General features: G+C 32.5%; 1 long non-coding RNA gene across 1 annotated transcript in view; it reads left to right on the forward strand.

The window, feature by feature from the left end:
* The first annotated feature begins 14,412 nt into the window (after window positions 1–14,412).
* LOC128995987 (uncharacterized) overlaps window positions 14,413–23,527 on the forward strand; it is a 151,446-nt gene continuing 142,331 nt past the window's right edge. The window contains exon 1 of the long non-coding RNA XR_008491001.1: window positions 14,413–14,504. This is a non-coding gene — a long non-coding RNA (uncharacterized LOC128995987). The remainder of the gene's footprint in view (window positions 14,505–23,527) is intronic.

Raw genomic sequence — 23,527 nt, forward strand, 5'->3', positions numbered from 1 at the left:
TAGAGCGAGTGTTGCAGCGAATTTCTTATTATTTGTTGGCTGTTTATACTTTGTACCATGAAGCTTACTTGTTACTTACAATACTCAAAGCTCAAAGCTGTTTGGAAAAAAATATATAATCATACACTGGTCATCATTGATAAGATACATTTAGTTTGTCTGTGGCTTTATTGTATTTTAAAATCTGGATGCAGTATGGCACTATAACAAGTGAGTAATTAAATTTTTAACAAAAAACACGGTAAACTCTTGAAAAATCTCTAATGGATGTCAAAAACGAAAAGAATTCTTGTGAAGCACCCAACATTTCTGCTGGTCTTATTCTCTGCCAAGTATAAAACTATTTTACTGTTCCACGTGTAGAGTTTTGATCCATAGGCAATATACTATTTGAAATGAACGAACCATGTACGATATATTTATAACTTAAACTACCTACTAACACAAATAAATAAACAAATATTACTTGGTTAGCCAGTGGAAAATTATGCTTAATAAAAAAATGTTTTATAGCCTAGGTGCCTGAGCAGAAAATTCAGTCTAGAAACTTTTTCATACAAAGTTTGCTTGATCATTAAAACCAAAACTACTTCTAATTAGAAAGTTCAAAAGCTTTTGGGGTCATTTCATGATTCCAAGTAAATTTATTTTCAAGTGTAACGCTTACTTCCAAATAATCAGAACTCCTATATAACTAAACATATTTTCCGAACTCTTAAATCCACAGTAGGCTAATCGAAAACCCAACGGAAATTCGATCAGTGAACTAAACAGAGTTAAGTTAAATAAACAAACGGTTTTATTAGTTTATACAGTAGATAAAACTCAGTCCCTTGTTTCATTTATGTTTAAACGCAACTGTTAAAAAATCAAGTAAATTAGTTCGGTACAGTGAACCACAAGTGAAGGGTTCTCTGTCATGTGCGGAGAAGGGGCTAGGATTATGCCAGCTGCTGTGCTGCCTCATGCATTGACGATCTTATAGATGTGGCACAATGAGCAAGATGCAATAGGGAAGAAGGCTGCACCCCAGATATGGTCCTGAAATAATTAAAATGTAACAATATATTAGTATGATGACATTTTAAATGCAATTTTTGCCATAAAAAATAAGCTGTATTTTAATTTTTACTGCTTGTAACAAAAGCATGCATGTAATCATAAGTAAACAGTAACTTATAATTACTCAATATTGTCTCTCACATTCCTAGTATCAGCGGCATTGAGTTCATTCGTAATTACAGGTACAATCGCTACGTTTTTCGGCTTTTCGTCCAACTTATTCCTAACAATCTTAGCAATCTCAGCTTTTCCTGGCTGTCTCAAAGATCTTCTTATTTTCAGACGTAGCTTGGAATCACTCTTGCAGATATTAAACCATATTTTGTTAACGAATGCTACATTTAGAAGGGGGGTTTTCTGGGGAGAATCCTAAAAAGCAATAAATCGAATAAATCAGTTAAATCTAAAAACCTTAAATAATCAATAAATTTATACAAATGATAACCATTAAAAAAAAATCACGGCGGCCAAGGTTATAATATTTTATACTCTGCCTTTATTTCTTTCCTTTTGTTATAGATTGCTAATCACATGTTATTTATTATTTTGTTTTTGAAATTGACTGTTTGTACATAACTCATACTCATAAAATGTTTCAAGTGTGATTAGTGAATTATTCAAGCCTTGTTTTCTTCAGGTAAATATTCTCATTTCTAACAACCTACGAAATAAAATACTGTTATATGAGTGGATAAAATTACAAGCCTTTAGTACAATAGTAGAAATTATCTGGATCCCGAGCATTTACATGCGTTTACAGCCATTAAACCCAACAATCTTAAACCGAAGTGTTTGACGTGTCAAAGACCAAATTACACATAGGCCAGAAACGGCTGCACTTTACTTTAGGTCCTGTATCCTACACTCATTTGAATGAAAATATCGATTATTCGATTGTTTCAAACGATATATCGGTTGGTTGGTTGGGTTAGGTTAGCCTTACCTAACTAACCAAACGATATACTGTATCGAATGAATCAATCTATTAATCGATATATCTATCGATATTTTCATCCGAATGAGTGTAGGACCTAAAGTAAAGTGCAGCCTCAGAGACAGTTAATACAACTGAACATAGCGATAGGATTATAAATTTTAAGGTTGATAAACTATTTGGTCACGTTTAATGAGTGGAGATACAGTATACCAAATTTGTAGTTTATTAAAAATTGCCGCATCAAATATTTAACATTCTGTATCGATTTTATATTTAGGGGTGCGGGTTCTAAAGTAGGGGGCTAATGGCTGTCACTAAAAAGGGTTACATTGTTTTAATTTGACAAACACATATAGGCATACTATAGAATATTTAATATATTTTATATTTATTAATTAGGCTATACAATTAAGTATTCTTAGATAAATGGATTATTCCCGACGTGGGGCATTCGCTAAAGAGACCAAAAATAAATAATAGCAGGTTTAAAATCCAATGTGTTTGTACACAAATTATACTAACGAGTAACCAGCTGTCTCTGTAAAACAAGGTGAACAATATTTCAGTGGCAAAGTTGGTGCGGACAGTGACAGTGTTGACGGGCGAGAAATGTTATTGTAACAATAAATATCCCTCCTTGGACGTGACAAGGGTACCAACCTACAAGAGGAATCTTTCATTAACTGTTACCATCACTACAGCCTGAATACACTCATATCATATTAGTTATACAGCACAATATAATACAGGGTGATTTGTACTCAGTGTGACAAAATTTTTTTGGCGTAAGTACAAAGTAAATGAAGTGTGATGATGCATATCAAATGTTCCAAGTCTCAAAATTAGCTTCCCAAAAAATAATTTTGTGTTTTTCAAAAATAACCATGCTTTTAAACTTAATACAGCGATTTCTCAATTACCTGTATATGGATTTGAGTAGATAATGTCATTTTCGTGTTCTACATTAAATTTTGAACAAGAATAATGGAAAATGACGGAGGATCAGTTGTACAAACTCCATTGTAAATAGATTCAAAGATAAAAATTAAGATATTTGATAAAAATTGTAAAAACAATGGTCTATTGCATTTTTCACACCCTGTATACAAGAAAGTGTCGGAATAAGTTAAAAACTGCGCCATTTTATAAGCTTTCCAACCATATGCTACACTATTGAGGTTTATGCCTGCTTATGTACGCATTAATGGTTTGAAGACTACAAAGCATGGTGTCTTTAACATTTGAAACATAGAAAGTCGGCATGTATTAAGCAAAAGTTGTATTTTTGTTTCAGCTTGAACAGTAAAAACAGTAAAAAAGTTCCTTGTTTTCTGGTATTCAAACCACTAAAACAAACAAAAAAATATCTAAACCTCAATAGTGTAGCATATAGTTAGAAAGCTTATAAAATGGCACAGTTTTTAACTTATTCCGACACTTTCTTGTATACAGGGTGTGAAAAATGCAATAGACCATTGTTTTTACAATTTTTATCAAATATCTTAATTTTTATCTTTGAATCTATTTACAATGGAGTTTTTGCAACTGATCCTCCGTCATTTTCCATTATTCTTGTTCAAAATTTAATGTAGAACACGAAAATGACATTATCTACTCAAATCCATATACAGGTAATTGAGAAATCGCTGTATTAAGTTTAAAAGCATGGTTATTTTTGAAAAACGTCAAATAATTTTTTGGGAAGCTAATTTTGAGACTTGGAACATTTGATATGCATCATCACACTTCATTTACTTTGTACTCACACCAAAAAATTTTTGTCACACTGAGTACAAATCACCCTGTATATAATATATTGTTAAAAACCCTAAAATCAATTCTCATTTATTGTATTGTATATATTCTCATTTATGACAATATAATATATTGTCACCAAAAACTTGCGTGCCAAGGATGTTAAGCATGACACTAGATGTATTTTGTAAAACCCACTAAACAATCTATAAGGAAAATATATCCCCGCCGCAGCAAACCCTGCAGATGAGTGAGACTTGATTATTTGCCTGATTGGATTTGTACTTACCTCGATGATTTGACAAAGTTCTGAATACTGTTTTTCTTCGGACAAAGTTATGCTATTTCCATACTGACTTCATTGATCTTGAGCCCACGTCCCCATCCAATCTACTTATTATACTTAAAATATCTACGATGTTTTTTATCAAGTCTAAGATACATTTCATGCTCTAGGCAAAAAGCTCCCACTACTTAGATAATTCCTCCCTTATTCGTGGACTCTTTTTACCATTAGGCTTTACTTAATGATATTTAAATTCTTTAAAATATCCGTGACATCAGTTTGTTGTAAGATTTTCAAACAGTTACTGTCCATACTTCCACAGTACATTGAATACTTGCATTACACCCTTGTCGTGGAACCATGGCGTGATTTGAAGCCCATGAACACAATCAGAAGAATATCGATTAAATCCACGAAACTAAATCAAAACAGCTAGTCTAATTCCCGTTTTATATGTGTATATCTATTTCAATAATTTTAATTTAGCATATCTTTAAACCTATCATAATTGATTAAATGTGAAAGTTGCTTTGAATGACAGTACAAGTACATACTACAATAATCAATTACAATAATAGTTTCCCAAAAAATAGGAACTAAGTAATAATTATACATTTAATACAGTCAAAGAAATACTACTTAGGTCCGTTGATAATTTCCATAATTGATTTATTTATCACAATGGAAAATACCAATTTCTAAAATTTCCATTGAAATACAACACTAGCGATACAGTATTAACAACAATAATTCATCAACACGAAGGGAAATAACAATAACATCAACCGTAGTACAATCTTTTTACAATAAATTGTCGTTGAAATAACAATTTTCATGTTAAATTCATCGATGTAATTTATAATCCAACAATTAATTAATTGCTTACAGTAGTATCGTATTAAAACATTGGCTAATTCACTTAACCAAAAACAGTTGTTCTAAACAGCTGATTAGCGAGTCATCTACTCGCATGATGTGCCAGTTTCTTATTGGTTCATTGTTGTCATTGTTCGCGTTGTTGAAAGTTGCTGTATTTTCAGGTCATAACGGGCATAGAACGTGTAGCGAGTGTTAGTATTTATATCGTGTAGTGAATTAGCGTGTTTGGTAGATATTTACTTGAAAGTGTTAGTGTCAAGTGACTTATTCTGTGATATTATTCAGGCAGATTTTCCTGTGAGATAGCATCTTTGTTCTGACGATTAACTGCAGTATTCTGGTAAGCGATTACAGTACTTTATTCTTGTTTAGAAGTTACAAAATATAACCTAAGATGTGCGATACATTTAATTGTTATTATCTGTTATTATTCTAGTTGGGTACAGAGTTTACCTACATTATGATTCAAAATTAATTGATGGTTCTATACTTCATGTACCGTATTATGTGTAGGTATTATTTAAATTTGTTCAACTAAATAAGCTTTCTTTGCCAAAAACGAAATAAAATGTCGTTAACCATACGTCTTTTGCAATCAAAGTGACATTTTTGTAAATTTTACGAATTGTTACACAATTATTATCCATTTCCGATGGTACACTTACATAAAAGTTCTTCTTCTGACGTCCAGAGTCTAAACTGTCTTTTACTAAATTTAGGTCCCCCAAGATCGGGGAGCGTTAGTCAAATGTGGGGGGTAGGGGGGTACTGATAATGACAATGAATCCTCCACAGGGTGAACCAGAACTATCATTGTATTATATTAAAGATCATATGAATTGAATAGTATGTTGTGACATACGATAACTTTTAATTAATTGTAAATGTTTGGTTTTAAAATGCTTAATTTTCAAATAAGTAGTAAAACACATCAAGGCAGGGATTATTTTTATGTTAAAAGACGATACTTTTAAAGTTTTATAAAGGTTTACTAAAACTACGTAAGAAAGTGTTGCAATAAATTATTTAATTTTCAAATAAGTAGTAAAACACATCAAGGCAGGAATTATTTTTATGTTAAAAGACGAGACTTTTAAAGTGTTATGAAGGTTTACTAAAACTACATAAGAAAGTGTTGCAATAAATTATTTTAGCTTAGGTAAACAATTTTTAAATAAAACTACCATTCAAAGACACTGTTTTGTGCGACGATTAGGTTTTACCATGGTTTTACTTTATTCTACGCCATCTATTGATTACCAATCAGCTGTTTAGAGAATTAGTCTTACTGGAAAAGGAGATGCAGTTGAAATAACTTAGAAAATAAGACAAAAATATTTCCCCGCTGCAGCAAACCTGCAGGCAGTCTAAGCGAGTTTCTAATTTCCTGATTTAATTTATAGTTAAATCTATTTAAATAACATTAGATTTATTAGGTTCCTAGGTTTGCTGCTACAGGGAGGGTAATCAACGGTTTTAGTAAAATGTTAATAGCTTAGTAGGGCCTACAAAATGATTTTTTAAAAGTATGATTAACATACATCTACAAACAAGCAGACAATAATAGTTTACCCAGTATTCCCTATAAGAATAACATAGACAATTTAAATTTACAACTTTTTTGAATTTTTCAGTAACTAATAACCATACAAAAACACTTCTGTTAACAACAACATTTAATCAAAGAAAAACCAATTCAAAAACAATATAACAATTTAAGCATAGCCTATATACCAAAGGATTTGTTTTAGGTCAAAATAGTCTAGGAAGAAATTGGGACATGTTATTTACAGTAATAAGGGTTGAAATGAGAAAAACTCATTTTTACCCCATAATACCCCTACAAAACCCCGTTTCTATCGTCCGATCATTCTGGTTCGCGAACACGTTCGAATAAACGTATCAAATTCCATCCAAATCGGACGATTTTTGTTCGAGTTAGGTCGTGCTAATGGACACATATGATATAAAAAATATATACCATGAGTCATTAATATGAATTTGAACGCCGAACGGATGGTATTTTCGGCCTCTACATCAAAATGCCTATGGGCAGTTCGAAAAAATCTGAAAATATAATTTTATTAGTTACTAAAAATTGCAGTACATCATAAGAATAAAAAATATCGTTTAGGATTATGACTATATATCAATCAAGATCTCTTAAGTTTTATTTTTCGTATCAACAGCAACAGACCACGTGGATGAAAACACAGACATTTCAATTTATGACCTTAAACTCCGATATTTTTCCCGTCATGATACGTACGAAAGTCAGCAGAGATATTAGTTTTGTACAGCAGTGTTGTATACCCATATTGCCCATCCAGCACCGTGTTTTGTGGCTAAACTGCCCAAGCTGGCCTCAGCACAGTCGTTCTACCAACCTTAATACAAGCTAGCGAGAAAATCCCCCTTTAACCTCATGTAGAAACTCTTAAAAAATGGACTTAAGGGTTTTTTAGTTTTATGAAGTTTGACAATAGGATTTTCCAATAAAATTTTCTTTACGCACACAACATTTTTAGGAAAAATTGTTGCTGATATTGTGTTAAAATGTTTAAATTAGTTTGTCACTTTATTAGAATGACTTATTTATCTACTATGTGCAAACTTTGGCTATACAATTGAATTATAGAAATTTTCAAAAAGTATAAAGGTTTTGAATAATAATTAATCTCTTTTAGTTGTTGATGCTGGTTTGAGTTTATTTTCTTCATTTGACGATTGTAACAATAATTTTGAACAGTTCTAATATACTTAGACTTACTAACACACGCTTATAACACTAGGCTTGTTCGAAATTTAATAGCTTTGAGTGTTACATAGGTTAAGGTCTTGGGTTTAAGGTTCAATTCAAAAATAAAAAATATTTTGGTTTTAAGTTTAAAGGTAAACATTGTTAATTTTCATTCTTCTCCCAATTAGTTTTACCTTTTCATTGTTGAAAGATTGAAATTCGTATTAGAAATAATTTTACATGAACTAAAAATGACAAGGAATAAATCAATATGTTACATGTTGGAGTTTTGATGTAAGAAAATTCTCAAATTTAGATTAACGAATTACCAAATCAATTATTAAATTCCGGAGTTAGGATCGCAAAACAAATCTCGAAAATTGGAATCTACATGTAAGGCAGATTTTTTATGAAATTCTTAGAAAAGATAAACCTTTCAACCATTTCCAACAGTGTTTTGTCTAGCTTAGTGATATTACATTGTTGATCATCTAATAGCTGGCTATTCCATGTTCAAACGTGCCTGGATTACAGTGTAGCATGAAAACAAAAACAACTGTTAAATCAGCTGATTTGTCAATTGTTGAAACCAATCAGAGTTACAGATCTGTTTTGTTAGTGCTTGCGTAGTTATATCCAAAATCATTCTCGAACTATTGATCAGGCGAATACTGTTTTGAAAAATGTTTATCCACAATATATTACGTGCGTTTTAATATTTACTATTTACAATTTATTTTATCAAATAAAATAATATATTACAAAATAAAACGATTACTTAATAAACTATTATCAAATTAACTATAGTGAAAGGGAAAATCACATGTTGAAAAATACTTCGAAACAAGAGAGACTAATATTAATACCAACCGACGCTGTTTTGGGTTATTCGACATTATTCACAAATAAAACGATGCTACAGGTATTGAAATATGATAAAAAGTGTATTTACAGTATCTTAAGTCAATAGAGTATTAACAAAATTATACTATTTCTCAGAGTAATAAAACTTAACTTTTGTTTTATTACTCTGAGACTATATTATTACAACGATGTTAAAGAAATACTTCTTTTTTGAGAACTCCTTTTAAACTTCATAGCGACCACTGCATGCTACCTACACAACGGTTTGATTCTAGAAATTGCAAGCCTGAATGTATAAAAATAATTTAAAACTCTGAATGAAGGCAGGCATCATTAGTTTGGTTAAGGGCAGCTTCAGGTAGGAAGAATTATGGAGACCTCTGGTGCAGCCCTTGTTATAAGGGCTAGTCGTTACACCCTTCAACTGACTAAAATAGTGTCTCTTTACATTATGGTGTTGTAAAAATGAATGTGGCTTATTTTATGTGGTGGAATGTAATTCAAATATTTCAACAACTGGTTTGGGGAATCAGGTATTGTTTCTGGCTATAAACGTATTCTAATTTGTTGCCCAAGTTTTATTCGGGGAGAATAATTTGAACATAATAGACTTTCTCTCGTTCATCTTTTCGACAAAGTTAACTATATTTATTATCCTAGGAGCAAAACCGTGTGTTCAGAGTTACAATCTAGTGGTTAACGTATCGAATTTACGTGCGGGAAGGACTCGTTCAATTCCCGGTAAATCCACAAAAAATTAATGGGTATGGACCGAGTCCTCCTAAAAGCGTTCGAATTGACTTAATCAAGAAATCCCACTGGCGTATACGCAAAAGATCTGAGTTGGAAGCTGTTTGAGAAATTAGTATTAAGGATGGTTGAGAACTAAACACAGTAATTTCACGTTAAGAGTTTTGGACACTGTTGGACGTACAAAACCTACTAACCAATGCTGCATAGTGCAAGTTGACTTCTCATCGTATTTTTACATTTGAAGTATGTTTCGATGTCAGTGTTATTTCCGGTTTCAGTGTACTGGTTCCGACCAAATAATTTTGTTCGGCTTACCTATAAGGAAAAAAAACTATTTAGATTCTTAAATAGCCACACTGAGAGACAAGTAGAGATTTTAGAACGATTAAAGCATTTTTAAAAGCGTGTTTTCCAATTTATTTTAGGAGTGATTTTGTGGGGTTTCCGTTACTAAAACCCAACGGTATTTTTTACAATGGTTTGGTTTTTATAGTCATATTTTGTTTTAAATTTTTTTACAACACATGAATACATTTTAGGTTGGACACATTTTCTTCTATGCAGAAAACATAAATCTACCTAAATACGCAGAAACCAAAATTATCCAGCTTAAAAAAATGGATACTCAGCAATCAAAGGCAATTTTTTAAATTGAACTTTAACGAATAATTCCCCAATATCCTATATTTCTGGGAGAAGGGAGTTGAGTGATCTGACATAATGAGAAATGATTGAATCTTAACGAGATATTGATTTACAAATATCGTAAACGCACATGTCGAGGGATAAGGGAAGAGAAAGATACCCCCACTTGTTGAATATCCCCCCAACCCCCCTCTAGAATTAATCGTGAACGAGTTCCAATACCCCCCTCCATACTTCCCCACAAACCATCGAAACCACAATATTATCGATAGCCATTCAGTGGCTATGCTGTTTCCAGTTTGTTCAATATTTAAACTTTGTGTTGTGAGGAAACCTGAAGTTAAATAATACAGTGAATAAAAGGTGATAAACTAATAAAATAAAGTAGTTGTTACGTATTATACTTTTAAACGAAAGTTAATTTGATGTAATGTACTTATGACCCCTTTAAAGTTTCGTATTTATCCATAAGATTAGCATGGGATACAAAAATGTTTATGAAACTCCAGCTGTTGTAAATAATCAAATGTGAGAAGAAGAACATATTTTAATTGTAAACAGTCAATAAGTTTTATAATTTAACAGTTTTGCAAATTTAACAAACAATTTTCTGATTTCTTGTTTTTTTCTTATAATTTATAATCGTTAGTAGTGTCCCTGTTGCTCGAGTTCGAGCAATTGCTAAGTATTAAAGGCGTTATTTTAAAACGAATAACAGTCATAATAATCTGATGACTTTAAAAGATTCAACTAAAAGATTATGGAAATACTCATGATGTAGGTACATAACAGATCGATATAATCACAATTTCTTGTAAATATTTTATAATTTTTTTAAAAGCTGATCTTGTTTTTTAGTGTTTTCTACGAGCCTTATTCATAGCCGCATTAGGTTACCCATAATAACATTATAAATAAAAACAACATTTATATATTTGTTGTGTTCTATGACTTTCCTGTGTTTCCATAGTTTGCAAATGGGCTCTTTCAATGATTAATAAGAAATGCAGCACAGTGTTAATTCAGTTTTCTTATTCAGATATCAATTCATCCAGGCTCTCTCACTTTTTTCCATTGTAATATTAATTTACGCCAACCCAAATTCAAATAGTAGCCTAAACATTTCATTTCAACCAAGTCAGTAAATGTTTGTAGCAAACTGTTAAACTAGCAAACTTATTTACGGTTTACAACTTATGTTCTTCTTCTCACTTTTAATTTCTGACAACAGCTGGAGTTTCATAAAAATTTTTGTTTCCCATGTTAATCTTATGGAGAAATACGAAACTTTAAAGGGCCCCAGGGCCTCTCTCTCTAATTATTTCCCTAAAAAGAAAGTTTCCTGCACAACTTCACGTTACGCTCTTTCCAATGAGACCAAAAACATGCCAATCGGTTCAGTATTTTCGGAGGAGTAATTGTCACAAAAATCCTGCTTGCGTATTAAATAAGTACTAGTTGCTCGCTACGGGGTGAGAATGCAGAAAAGAATAATTCGGTTTTACTTTAAGATACTATAATATACTATGAGAAACAGTTACAACACACTTACCAGGAAACATATAGGCAAAAGCTCAATCCTGCTTATTGATTATTTAAATTAATATCTCTTAATGTATTACAGTACCATCATTTTATATAGTGTATAGCATTTAAAATATATGCAAAAGTATAATTCATTGAACACATGGCACCAAGAAACAATTCTCCTTGTAAACAAATTAAATTAAATAGCAGAACAGCATTTCTGAGAACAGCTGTAGTTTCATAACAATGTTTGTTTCCCATGTTAATCTTATGGAGAAATGCAAAACTTTAAAGGCCCCCCAAGCCTCACTCTCTAATTATTTTCCTAAAAAGAAAGTTTCCTGCACAACTTCACGTTACGCTCTTTCCAATGACACCAAAAACATGTCAATCGGTTCAGTAGTTTCGGAGGAGTAATTGTCACAAAAAACCTGCTTGCGTATTAAATAAGTAAATAGATATAGATATAGATTATGGACAACCTAATGCGGCTATGAGCAAGGCTATTTCTAGATAGAAAAACGAGATCAGCTTTAGAAAAAATGATATGATATTTACAAGAAATGTTTATTATATCAATCTGTTTTGTACATCTTAAGAATTTCCATAATATTTGAGTCGAACATTTTAAATTCATCAGAAATTATGACTGTTATTCGTTTTAAAATAACGCCTGTAATACTTAGCAATTGCTCGAATTCGAGCAACAGGGACCCTAGTATATTGTACAAACAGTGATGAAAAACGAGCAATTGCTCGAATTCGAGCAACAGGGACCCTAGTATATTGTACAAACAGTGATGAAAAACGAACTGTATACGACCCTGAGAATAGTTCGATTCCTTAGCTGTAATTGGAATAGTGGTTGGCAAGTAGGGATTTCTTGATTTTTTACTTTGGAGAAAATATAAACGATTAAGATGCTTGGGGATCGATTAACGTTTGAATTTAAACTCTCCAACTGATGAGCAGAGAAACAATGGTACGAGAGTAAAGTTTTTATATAAAGAAAATCGCTTGCGATCCCATTGTCAAAAATGTCTAAAACAAAAAAAAGTTTGTTAGAAACAAACATGCCTATTTTCCCTGTGTTTTCATCCTCATGAAAAACTGTTGCTAGTCCCGAATAGTAGTTTTCTTAGGAATATTTTAACTAACTTCGTGAATTGATTTAAAATCCCCAAAGAAAAACAAATGGTAAACATTCATTTATAAAAACGTAAACCTTATTAATTACTACTGTAACTGATAACCATATAAGTATGAAGACAGAAAACATCCGGTAAAACATTAAAACATGTTTGCACCTCCTTACTAAATGATTACTTAGACTAGTCCGCAACGCATTGTTTACACATTAACCCGCCAAATCCCATGGTTTATTCGGCGATTCAGTTATTAGAGTAATGGGCTTTTAACAGAAAATATCTGCAATGTAAAATCCCCTACTCAATTATTACTCAAACAACAAACCCCCCTCCCCACACCCTTTCATTCCCCTCTATATGCTCATTCAGAAACCATTATTGTTGGTACGTTAACAGACAAAATAAGGAAACTAGTTTGGTAGTGCGTTATGCTTTTAATGAAAATAGTTTTCATCTCTTACTCAACAACTACTCCAATGATTACTAAAAAAGTATCCTTCTGTGTCTATGCAAATACATTATCTGTCCCACACCAAAATGTTGACTGTTCTAAAACTTCTGTTGATATTATATGTGATCGAATTTCAGTTTCCTATTTTGGCAACACTGACTATTGAATGCCCATTGTTGCAGTTTCATACACCAATAGCCAGAGTATAACATGTTTACAAAATGGATAGCTTAAACTCTGATCAACGTGTTAAAAATGCAATTTTTTCTACAGGAACAAAAATTTCACACAAAATCTATTGCGAAGTTAGAGAGAAAGGTATAATCAATTTAATCGTTCTTCGGAGCTAACAGTTAGCAGAATAGTGAAGAAATTGAAGGCCACTGGAATCATTAGTGGTAATTTTTTTGTCATCGTGGAAAACTATCAGATGAGAATATTGCTACGAGTGATGGTGTGAAAAGAGAGCCACAATTAACAATTTTTCGTCAATCGAATACTTTAGGAATTTCGTACGCCTTCCTTTATCGTGTTTTGCATAAGAGTTTGCACGTGTAATCTTACAAAAGTTTGTTATCTTAAGAACTGAATCCAATTGATCATGGACAATGAAGAATTTACTCATAGCAAAACTTTTCGAAGAAAATATTCTTTTCCGATGAAGTAAGTTATTTGGGGAAATACATCTGGGCACAATTAATAGAATTTCTTATTGTGGGGCGTCTAAAATTCTCGGAAGATACACGTGGGACCCCTTTGGAATAACTGAAAGTGAAAATTCAACAAGTAATTCCTAAAACAAGTAAGCCTAGGTAACTCCTAAAACTTGACAACAATCGTAAAAATCTACTTCTGGGAAATGATCTTGTTGTGGAGGTTCAAAGAGGCCATGTGACTGGAATAGTTTTCTACTGTAATGACAATTTTCAAGAAAAATTTCAACCAAATAATATATGAGTGAGTCAAATGGATTGTGTTCCTTCTTGAGCTCAAAATACGAATCTGAAATTGGACAACCCTTTCCCATGGGTCATCAATGAGTAATTTCCAACAGAACACATTTTCAGGACAACTCTCTTTTTACACCTGATTTCTTACTCCAAACTAAATTGTTGATTCACACACCGTTGTTTATACCTGAACAAATACGGAAGCCCTGGGTCGTCAGTGGGGTAGGCTAGGATCGATGGTAGGGGGTTGTGAGAGAGAGAGAGAGAGAGAGAGGGGGGGGGAGAGAGAGAGACTGCGTGTCGCCGTTGCGCCGCTCGCGCGTTGCTTAGCTACGAAGAGCAACTAGTAGCCAGTAGTACCACAAGTGTCATGTGCGTCAGGTGTGACAATCAGCCGGTGTGACAAGTGACAAGTGACAAGTGTGACAATGTCGCTCACCCTCCGGCTCAAGCAGTTCCAGGTGGCCAAGTGCAAGGGGGAGAAACTTGCCAAAGTCGTCTTTAGAGGTACGACAGGAAAGTGGAAAGAAATTTGTGTGGAAAGTAATATTGGGTTATTTTTGATAGGATGTATGTTGAAAATTTTGTTTATCTTGAAAAATAAGTTTGTAAAGTTTAAACATTTTAATTTTAGTTAAATGGATGATTTTGAAGGGGTTGGAACGTTCATATCGGTTAAACTGTGTACACCCTCTTAAGTTAAAACCACTGGGTTGAGCTTTAACTATTGGAGTATTTGCTGACGAAAAAAATGTAAAATTGTAATTTATCACCATTTGCTTGTATCTTTTACCGTCTGAGATAAAATGTGTCGTCAAAGTGGTGTCCATCGTTGTTGAAAGCGTTTAAATTATTTGTAAATTTCCCCTTGCATGGATGGTGTCAAAAATTGAATTGGACTTAATATTTTAAGGATATACTTGTTGGTCGTAGCATAAAATCCAAACTATTTTTCCAACTAGTAATTTTAGTATCGCCTTACACTTGTTCATTAGTTCATAACCTTAAAAACGTTCACCACTCCAAAAGACATATCCAATTTATCAATCACAAAACCCCAAGTACTTTTAAATAAACAACAAGTATAAGTATTTTTATAAATTTAAAATATTTTACCATTCCGATGACGGATGCAGTTTTGTTTTGCACGGTTGACCTATAACTGACATACCGGGCAAGGTGTGTCGTAGGCGTCACAAACTGGGTTACGCGCTCACGCACACAAACACGTAAATATACGTGAAAATACACACACAGACGTGGGGTGCGTGTTGTTGCAAATGCTAACATGGGTTTATTCTTAAATATTTACATATGTCGTGGAACAGGTCGCGTATTGATTTCGATTGTTATAAGTTCTCATTGCGTGAATTTAATATTGTACAAATTCATTTAGTCAAACAAATATATTTGATGTAGGATGAAAAAATTCTATGATGTACATTTGTTATCAATCAAACCACGAAATATTAATAAAGAAGTTAACAGATTTCACGGTCTTTGTATCGAAACACTCTCAACATGTTCAATACGAAATGAAATGATGATTCTCAACGTTTTTGAATGGATAAGGTACATAAATTGAAATAACCGTACTATATTTCTATATTTCCGAACTATATTTCCCAATGTAAGATAAAAATGTTGATGAAACACTCCGCAAAAATTACCACTCTTGATCAGTCAAATACTTTGTGTTATATTAGTTTCATTATTTAAAATTTTGGGAAAAATGAAAATTGATATAGCTAGACAAATATTTGAGTGGGAATTCTTAAAAGAAACGCACGAAAATAACTACTCTACAAAATTAAGTGAGGGCTTTATCATACGCTCAGTATTACATATATTTTTGTAAAGCCCGTCAGTTAAAAGACCATAATTGTTGTAGGTTATACTGTAAAATATTAATTAAACCAAAAGGTCCATTCGTTTTAAGCTAAGAAATTGATTTTCAGTTCCCAAAGGCCATTTTCAATCGCGGGACTCAAATAGTCACCTGCATAGACTTTTTTGATATTTTTGTTTGATTCTAAAATTAGTATGATTAGGTGCATTAAAACACTTTTGTTTACTTTAAATAAGCAGGTCCCTTCTGTACAGTACGTCGTCATCGTACTGTACGTCTAGAGTCAGGGATGGGGTGTTGTAATAAATACACTTGTTATATTTTAAATAACACTCAGAGGGCCGCAAGGGTATGATGTTGACGGGTCTATTACATGGTGTGGACTGACACTGACGTGAGGAGAGGGGATTTAGGCTTGTTCGGAAAGGTGGTGTGATGGTGGCGTGATATGACGTCACGGGAAATAGCAATGAGCTGCTTTATTAGAAATATCGCCTGATTTTGCATATTGCCAACCTAAACAGAAATTGTGGTTACATGATGGTATGAGTGTCAAACTATGGTAACATTATGGTACAAATTATCAGAATATGGTACACCTTCTTTCCACTTAATAATGGGACCTTGTGAGGCCCCATAACTTCCTGAGAGCCTTTAACTTTAAGGTACGTAATACCATGCTAAATTATGGTAGGTTGAGTAAAACGAATCATACATAATGGCAGAATATTTTCTAAAACATTCTTGGAAAGTTATTTAGGATCCAGATATTCACATTAAAACTAGTATTGTAAGCATCCGAGATGTATTATATCTTTCAAAACCTTGTTGAGAAGCTTTTCAGTGCTTAAACCTATTTTCTTCTTGAAAAAATTCGAAATATTATTAGATTTATGGTTGTGTTGCGTAGTTACAGTTATGTTGTACAAACAAGTTTTGAAACTGGGATTTTTAATGCAGGTCTATATAAAATGTAAACAACAATATTTAGATTTGTTTAAATGTGTATTTAGTTAGTGATATGTTCTCTAGTATTTATCTTCATTCATATTAACTCATGAGGTCACCTTAATATTGTGTTTTCCTCGGGACTATTGTCCAACTAGTGAGCAAAGTGGGCAATTGACTCACTCGAAAGCGAGTGAGGAATGGTTTCTCGAGTGAGGCAATTGCACTTTGCACTCGAGTTGCACATTATATTTTTCCTACAGTTACCATTCACATAAAAAATGCGTGAAATACATTGGTAAAGAAACGTGACATATTTTTACACAGAAGTGAACTTTTAATAATACATTTAATGAAACAACAGTACAACAGCTGACCAGCTGATTTACAGCCAGTGCTGCCAACGTATTTCACGCGCATACGACCTTTTCTGCATGTTACGCGCTCACTATTTCGTGCCTTCACGTTGCAAATCTGGAGTGAGACAAAGTAATCAGAGTGAGACAATTTTAACATTGTCTCACTGATGAGTGAATTGGCCACTTTGCTTTCTCAAATCAGTGAGAGAACATGTACATTGTTAGGTAACTGTAGGAAAAGTTAATTAGTTAAGAGACTAAACCTTGAAGCAAATAGTAATTTTACTGTCCTTTAAAAGAGTTTATTGGCTCTTTCATGTTAGATCGTTTCGTACCAAGATCATAAAATGATTATTTGTCAATGCTTTGTTAAACGTTAAACTAAAAACCAAATTAATTTGAAAATCATTATTGATAGTCGCATATGCATATTTTGTTTTATTTCTAAAGTTCTAAAATTATTAATAGGGAAAAGTATTTTTAAATTGCTAAATTGGTTTACAATTTCTAATTCAAAAAATACTTGTACGTTTTATAAACCTCAATCAATGTCAAATCTGCAATGTTTTGATTTTCTGTTTAAATGTTGATGTTAATTCGTCACCAACATGGCAACCCATAGGGCCCATGTTAAATTTTTAAATGTTAAATTCAATTTTTCTGCTTATTTTTGAGCCAATTTTAATTTCTAAAGGGATTCTGCACATCTACAGGAAATATCTTTCGTTTTGTACGAAACGCGTGTAATTTGGTCCAGTAGTATGGTAAGGCTAGCTGTCATAAGTTTTGCAAAAGTTTTTTAGTATACAATATTAAATACCCCCGCCGCAGCAAACCTGCAGACCAAGCGAAATTCCATTTGCCTGATTGGATTTACACTAAAATGTCTCCTTAAAAATATCACATTTATTCCCTATTTAAATAACATTAGTTTAACGAGTACTTAGGTTTTCTGCAACAGGGAGGGTAAAAAGGTATGTTTTTGTAAAATGTTAATAGTTTAGTATGAAGTGAACGCATTTTCCAAATTTGATCAAAATATGATCATAAACAAGCAAACTACAACAGTTTACTTATTCTCCATAAGAATAACTTGGGAATTTTAAATTTACAGTTTTTTGGAATTTTCTCCGTAACCATTAGGCGCATAATAACGCTTCAACATACTAAATTATTTGTTTTTTTAAGATCTACAAAATGGCTTGGAAAGAAAATGCTAAATTTTAAGTTTTTAGGGTCAAAAATAGGAAAAACCAATTTTTGCCCCATAAAACTCCCATAAACCCCTGTTCCCATAGTCCGATCATGCTAGTTCGCGAACTCGTTCGAATAAACGTAGGTTTACACATTTGTACCAAATTTCATCAAAATCGGATGATTTTTGCTCGAGTTATCGCGCTAACGGACACATATATAAATAAATATATAAATAAAGATTAAACATTAATAAACTTAGTACCCAAGTAAAATTATTTATTAAAATTATATATATACATATGAATTTGAACGGATGGTGTTTTTGGTCTCTAGGGACCTCAAAACGAAAAAGTAAATCGGTCCCGGGTCCAGGTCTTACCATGAGTACTACGGTAATAGCTTATTCCCTATATGGGAAATTCGCTGAAATGTAACTCAGAACAGCTGATCGTTTGAAATACTGAGTAAAGGACAGACACAAAGAATACAAAGGACGAGACTTTCAGGTTACATTCGCAATTGGGCGATTTTTACCTCTGAAAAAGGTAAACGGGTTTTAGATGTCAAAAACGGTAACGTAGGGAGAGATTATTTAAAACTTGTATCCTTATTAAATAGCTACTGTTTTTTTGAATTATCTTTATGATACAAAGCTTTGTCCTGCGTGTAAATTGTTATAGTAGGAAATGTACACACTTTTATCATTGCATTACAGAAATTAGGAAGTGAAGCATCACTTAGTTTTATATACACTATACAGCATATTGTTCTGAGAAGCTGGTGTACCGAACATTTCAGCTTTGAATGTCCTAGGTTTTGTTCAAGGGAAAATCAAAGACATGAATATGCGGAATATGCCTATATGTTGGTCATCCACCGTGCACTGTTTTCATTCGGTTAATTGAGTTTCGCGTTAGAACAAACCCAATGACGTTATTGAAACCACGTTTTTAATATTTAAATATAAGCAAATTTAAATTATTATAATATATTACAATCATTGTGAGTTGTGTACATAAATTGAATGTTAATCTACAAATTTGTGTACAGATGCAGTGTGCAAATCTGATTAAAAGATAGTCTCCCTTATGCGGCTAATTACTAATTAAGTTTACCAGTTCATTTATGCTCTACCGTATATTGTATAGCTACCATTCTGTGTAAGGTGATAAAATAACTTTACTAATTGCTCATTAATTAAATAAGCAAGTCATAGTAGCATTTTGTGCATTAATAGCTATCAGGGGCATTGTGATCTCGTGTTTTATCGTTAGTTCTGTCCGGTGCACTGTAGAGGTCGTGTTTTGTTTACAATTTGATTTTACTATTTCAGTCATTTAAAGTCATTTAAAAGCAAGACTTATAACTTTTCAAAACTAACTCACGTACCTGATTAGTTACGTTTTACAGTAAGAAAATCCAATCGATGACTGAAACGCAACAAGATAGTAACTTTTATTTGTATTTCGTACTTTTACCTTAAGAGTATTAAATGGTTTCTTATGTCAACCAAATAAATACTAACACTTTCAATAGATGATTATCAGCTTTTATAACACAGAGCTCTAATGTACTCTATGGCGAAAGGGAATAGCCTAATAATGCGGTTGTTACTCCATGGAATTATGCAATTATGATGGGTTGTTGGGCCAGTGTAATATCCCGTAGAAGTTCGGACGTTATTAATACGACCCTCGCTTATATAGGATCAGATGATGCGCTTAACCAGTGTAATACCCTTAATCTTTCTTTTACATTGGTGTTACTTGGAGTAATAGGCCTTGGTAAATCATCTATCAAATAATATTAAGTACCTATCTAAATAGTCAAAACTAAAAACCACTAAACAATATAAAATCCAACAACTAAATGTATACAATATTAAAACAAAATGTTTGTTTCTTGTTAAATATATATTTTTATTTATGAATTAAAAATAGTATTTTTGCAAAACTATCGCACTGCAATGTATTCTTAAGTAAGATATATCCTGAGGAATGGAAGTCTAATAGCTAATTCTGCCTTTTTGGGTTTTAGGTTATACAAAATATTGTTCTAAAAGTAAAAAAATAAATAGTTTTGTTCCCAATCGGTTAAACAAATTCAACTAAAGGACTAAGACATTTAGAATCCAAATATACCTAGTAGGATGTTTAAAAGTGAGACATTCTAGTTTTCAAAACTCACAATTCATTACCTTCAGGAGATACGTATAGGTTACGAGTTTATAGTAACATATGAAAATATCAGAACAATATCATAATCTCAGCAAAATTTAATTAAATCTGTAATAATCAAACAGGAACTCTATAAACGTTCCCTCAAGAAGTTGATAGTCAACTAAACTGTTGAACGACTCGCTTATGACTTTCAATAGCATTTGCATTTTAATCAAAACAGTAAAGGTCGTAGTCTTAGATTAGGTACGATCACGCTCTTAAACTGAATTCATTACCTTTACAGTATTAGGGGACTTTATGTGTGTCTAAATGTTAACTATGGATTTTGGATAAAATGCTGGAATCCGTTGGTAAGGCTGTTGAGCCTTTTACACGGTAAAATGTTTCGCGAAAAAGTTTTGTTACAAATTACAAGTGAGTGCTTTATAAACTCTCTAGAATTAATCTAATTCTATTACAAATATCATTTAGGAATATATAAGTTAATACGTAGTTGGTGCAGCTGGTAGTTATTGCTCAGGACTTTTGTCATGAAGTCCCAGGTTCGAATCTAGCCAAACAAAAATATTTTGTGGCTAAGTGATAGTGTCGAAAGCCAGAAGTCTGGAGAATATGTCATGTTGTTCACCTAATTAGGAATCGAAAAAATAGATTACCCAAGCTAGAATGGTATTGGTAAAAAAAAATTATTGGTCAATTCGTAGCGGTAGATGTATAAAAAATATAGTTGATTTATATTTTCTTTTTATCGGTTAATATTTGAGAAAGAATTACGAATGTACGATATGAGCGTATTATTACGGAAAGGCCAACAAATGTATTTTAATTTTCTTTCAAACTTTAAAAAATTGTAATTAACTTTTCCTGTAAGAAATAGGAAAAATGTCTCTTAATTAAGCTCATTTCTCTGAGCGCAGGTGTCGAGAGGAGTTTCATTTACAGTTTTTCATCACAATTATGACGTCACTAGCGGCAGTTGTGAGCGCTAACAACGTTACACAAAATATATTTCGAATAAAACAAGGTTTTTGAAGGGAATTTAGCGTGTGAAAATTGATTTAAGTTTTTTAGAACTACTTTTTATTGCTGTTTCGGATACTTTTATAGTATTTGTCTTGTTTGGGCAATAGTATTTTAATTGTCAAGGGAGCTTAAAGTTATCTGAGGAAAATTGCAAAACAACTAAAGATTACAAAAAGTTTTAGCCTACAGTCATTAATTACATCAACAAATTACAATGATACTTTTGCTAATCAAAGTAACAAACTTTTAATTATGTTTGAATGTAGTATACTACAACCAAACGTATTATTCTAAATTATCTGGATGAAATAGTATAAATCTTTTTCGTGTTGCACTAAACCATTTAGTTTAGAGTAATACTGGTAGCAACAACACTAGCAGGTTGCCATAAAGGTTATTAACAACGGTTCTGTTAGGCATAGCGTTCTGTAAGTCTGATTTACTATCCATTAGTAATAATAATTTACAAAGCTCTTTAAGCCAGTTATTCATCCTCATTTGTTTAAGGTTTCAGCAAACGTATTTAATAAAATACTGTATTCTTCAAAAATTAAAATTAACATTAAATGAATTTGTCAATGTTAAGGAAAAGTGGTATTTTCAAACGTTTTATAGAGCGTCGTTCACTTTTGTTTACTGAAGTAGAGATTCCATCTATATGGATCCAGCTGTCACAAATTTTTGATTAAAATAACTTAGAATAGTGAGCCAGTCATGGATCACGCTGGTGTCTAAAATACAGGGTGAATAAAAAGTCAAGACCCCCCCCCCCCTATAATATTTTTCCAAGTAAATATACAGAGATATCCTTTTGGTGGTCGTGCAAGCTTAGCAGGAAGTTTCATTTTATGATTTTGAAATCTTTTAGTGTCCCCCCAAAAGGGGGGATCTGGGGGGTAATTCAAATATTTTGAATGTAAACCCCCTTCAAGTGACACCTCATTTTGAAGTGTTTACAAAAACTTAAAGAATTGTGAAAACTAGAGGTTGCTATCTCTTCTCTATCCAAAATGGTAGCCCGTCAAATGTTGTAGAAAATCAATGGTAAAATTGGTTCATAATGACAATATTGGCTACCATTTTGGATAGAGAAGAGACAGCGAACTTTGGTTTTCACCATTCTTTATGTTTTTGTAACCTCTTCAAAATAAGGTGTCACTTGATGGGGGTTTTCATTGAAAACATTTTAGTTGCCCCCCAAATCCCCCCTTTTAGGGGGCACTCAAAATTTTTTAACGTAAACCCCCATTTTTGATACTTTGTTTTGAAGTCTTTACAAAAACTTAAAGAATGGTGAAAACTAGAGGTCGCTATCTCTTTTCTAACCAAAATGGTACCAATATTACTATTACGAACCAATTTTACCATTGATTTTCTACAACATTTGACGAGCTACCATTTTGGATAGAAAAGAGATAGCAACCTCTAGTTTTCACCATTCTTTAAGTTTTTGTAAACACTTCAAAATGAGGTGTAACTTGAAGGGGGTTTACATTTAAAATATTTGAGTTACCCCCCAAATCCCCCCTTTTGGGGGACACTCAAAAATTTCAAAATCATAAAATGAAACTTCCTGCTAAGATTGCACGACCACCAAAAGGATATCTCTGTATATTTAACGGGAAAAATATTAAAGGGGGGGGTCTTGCCTTTTTATTCACCCTGTATAATTCTCTACCTTATTTCTTGTTACTGAGATAGAGGTAATTTTTTGCAATTTGTTTTCTTTAAGATATGTTTTGTGAAGAATAGTAGTTTTCATCATACTGTCCGGAAAACAGCCGTTTTTAGGTTCCTAAATCGTCCAAAAAAAAAATCACCGTTTTCGGGTAACTTCAAATAGGGGCGGAAAAAACATTGGTACATTTTTCGGTTCGCTAGCCTTTATTTATTTTTTTTATTGCACATTATAAAATGTTGCTAATTCACGATGTTTAAAGTTGTGTTTGTAAACAACAGAAATGTAAACATTGA

Source organism: Macrosteles quadrilineatus, unplaced genomic scaffold, assembly GCF_028750875.1.
Source record: "Macrosteles quadrilineatus isolate MER2022 unplaced genomic scaffold, UCM_ALF_1.0 Scaffold_5__1_contigs__length_97177068, whole genome shotgun sequence".
Classification (NCBI taxonomy): domain Eukaryota; kingdom Metazoa; phylum Arthropoda; class Insecta; order Hemiptera; family Cicadellidae; genus Macrosteles; species Macrosteles quadrilineatus.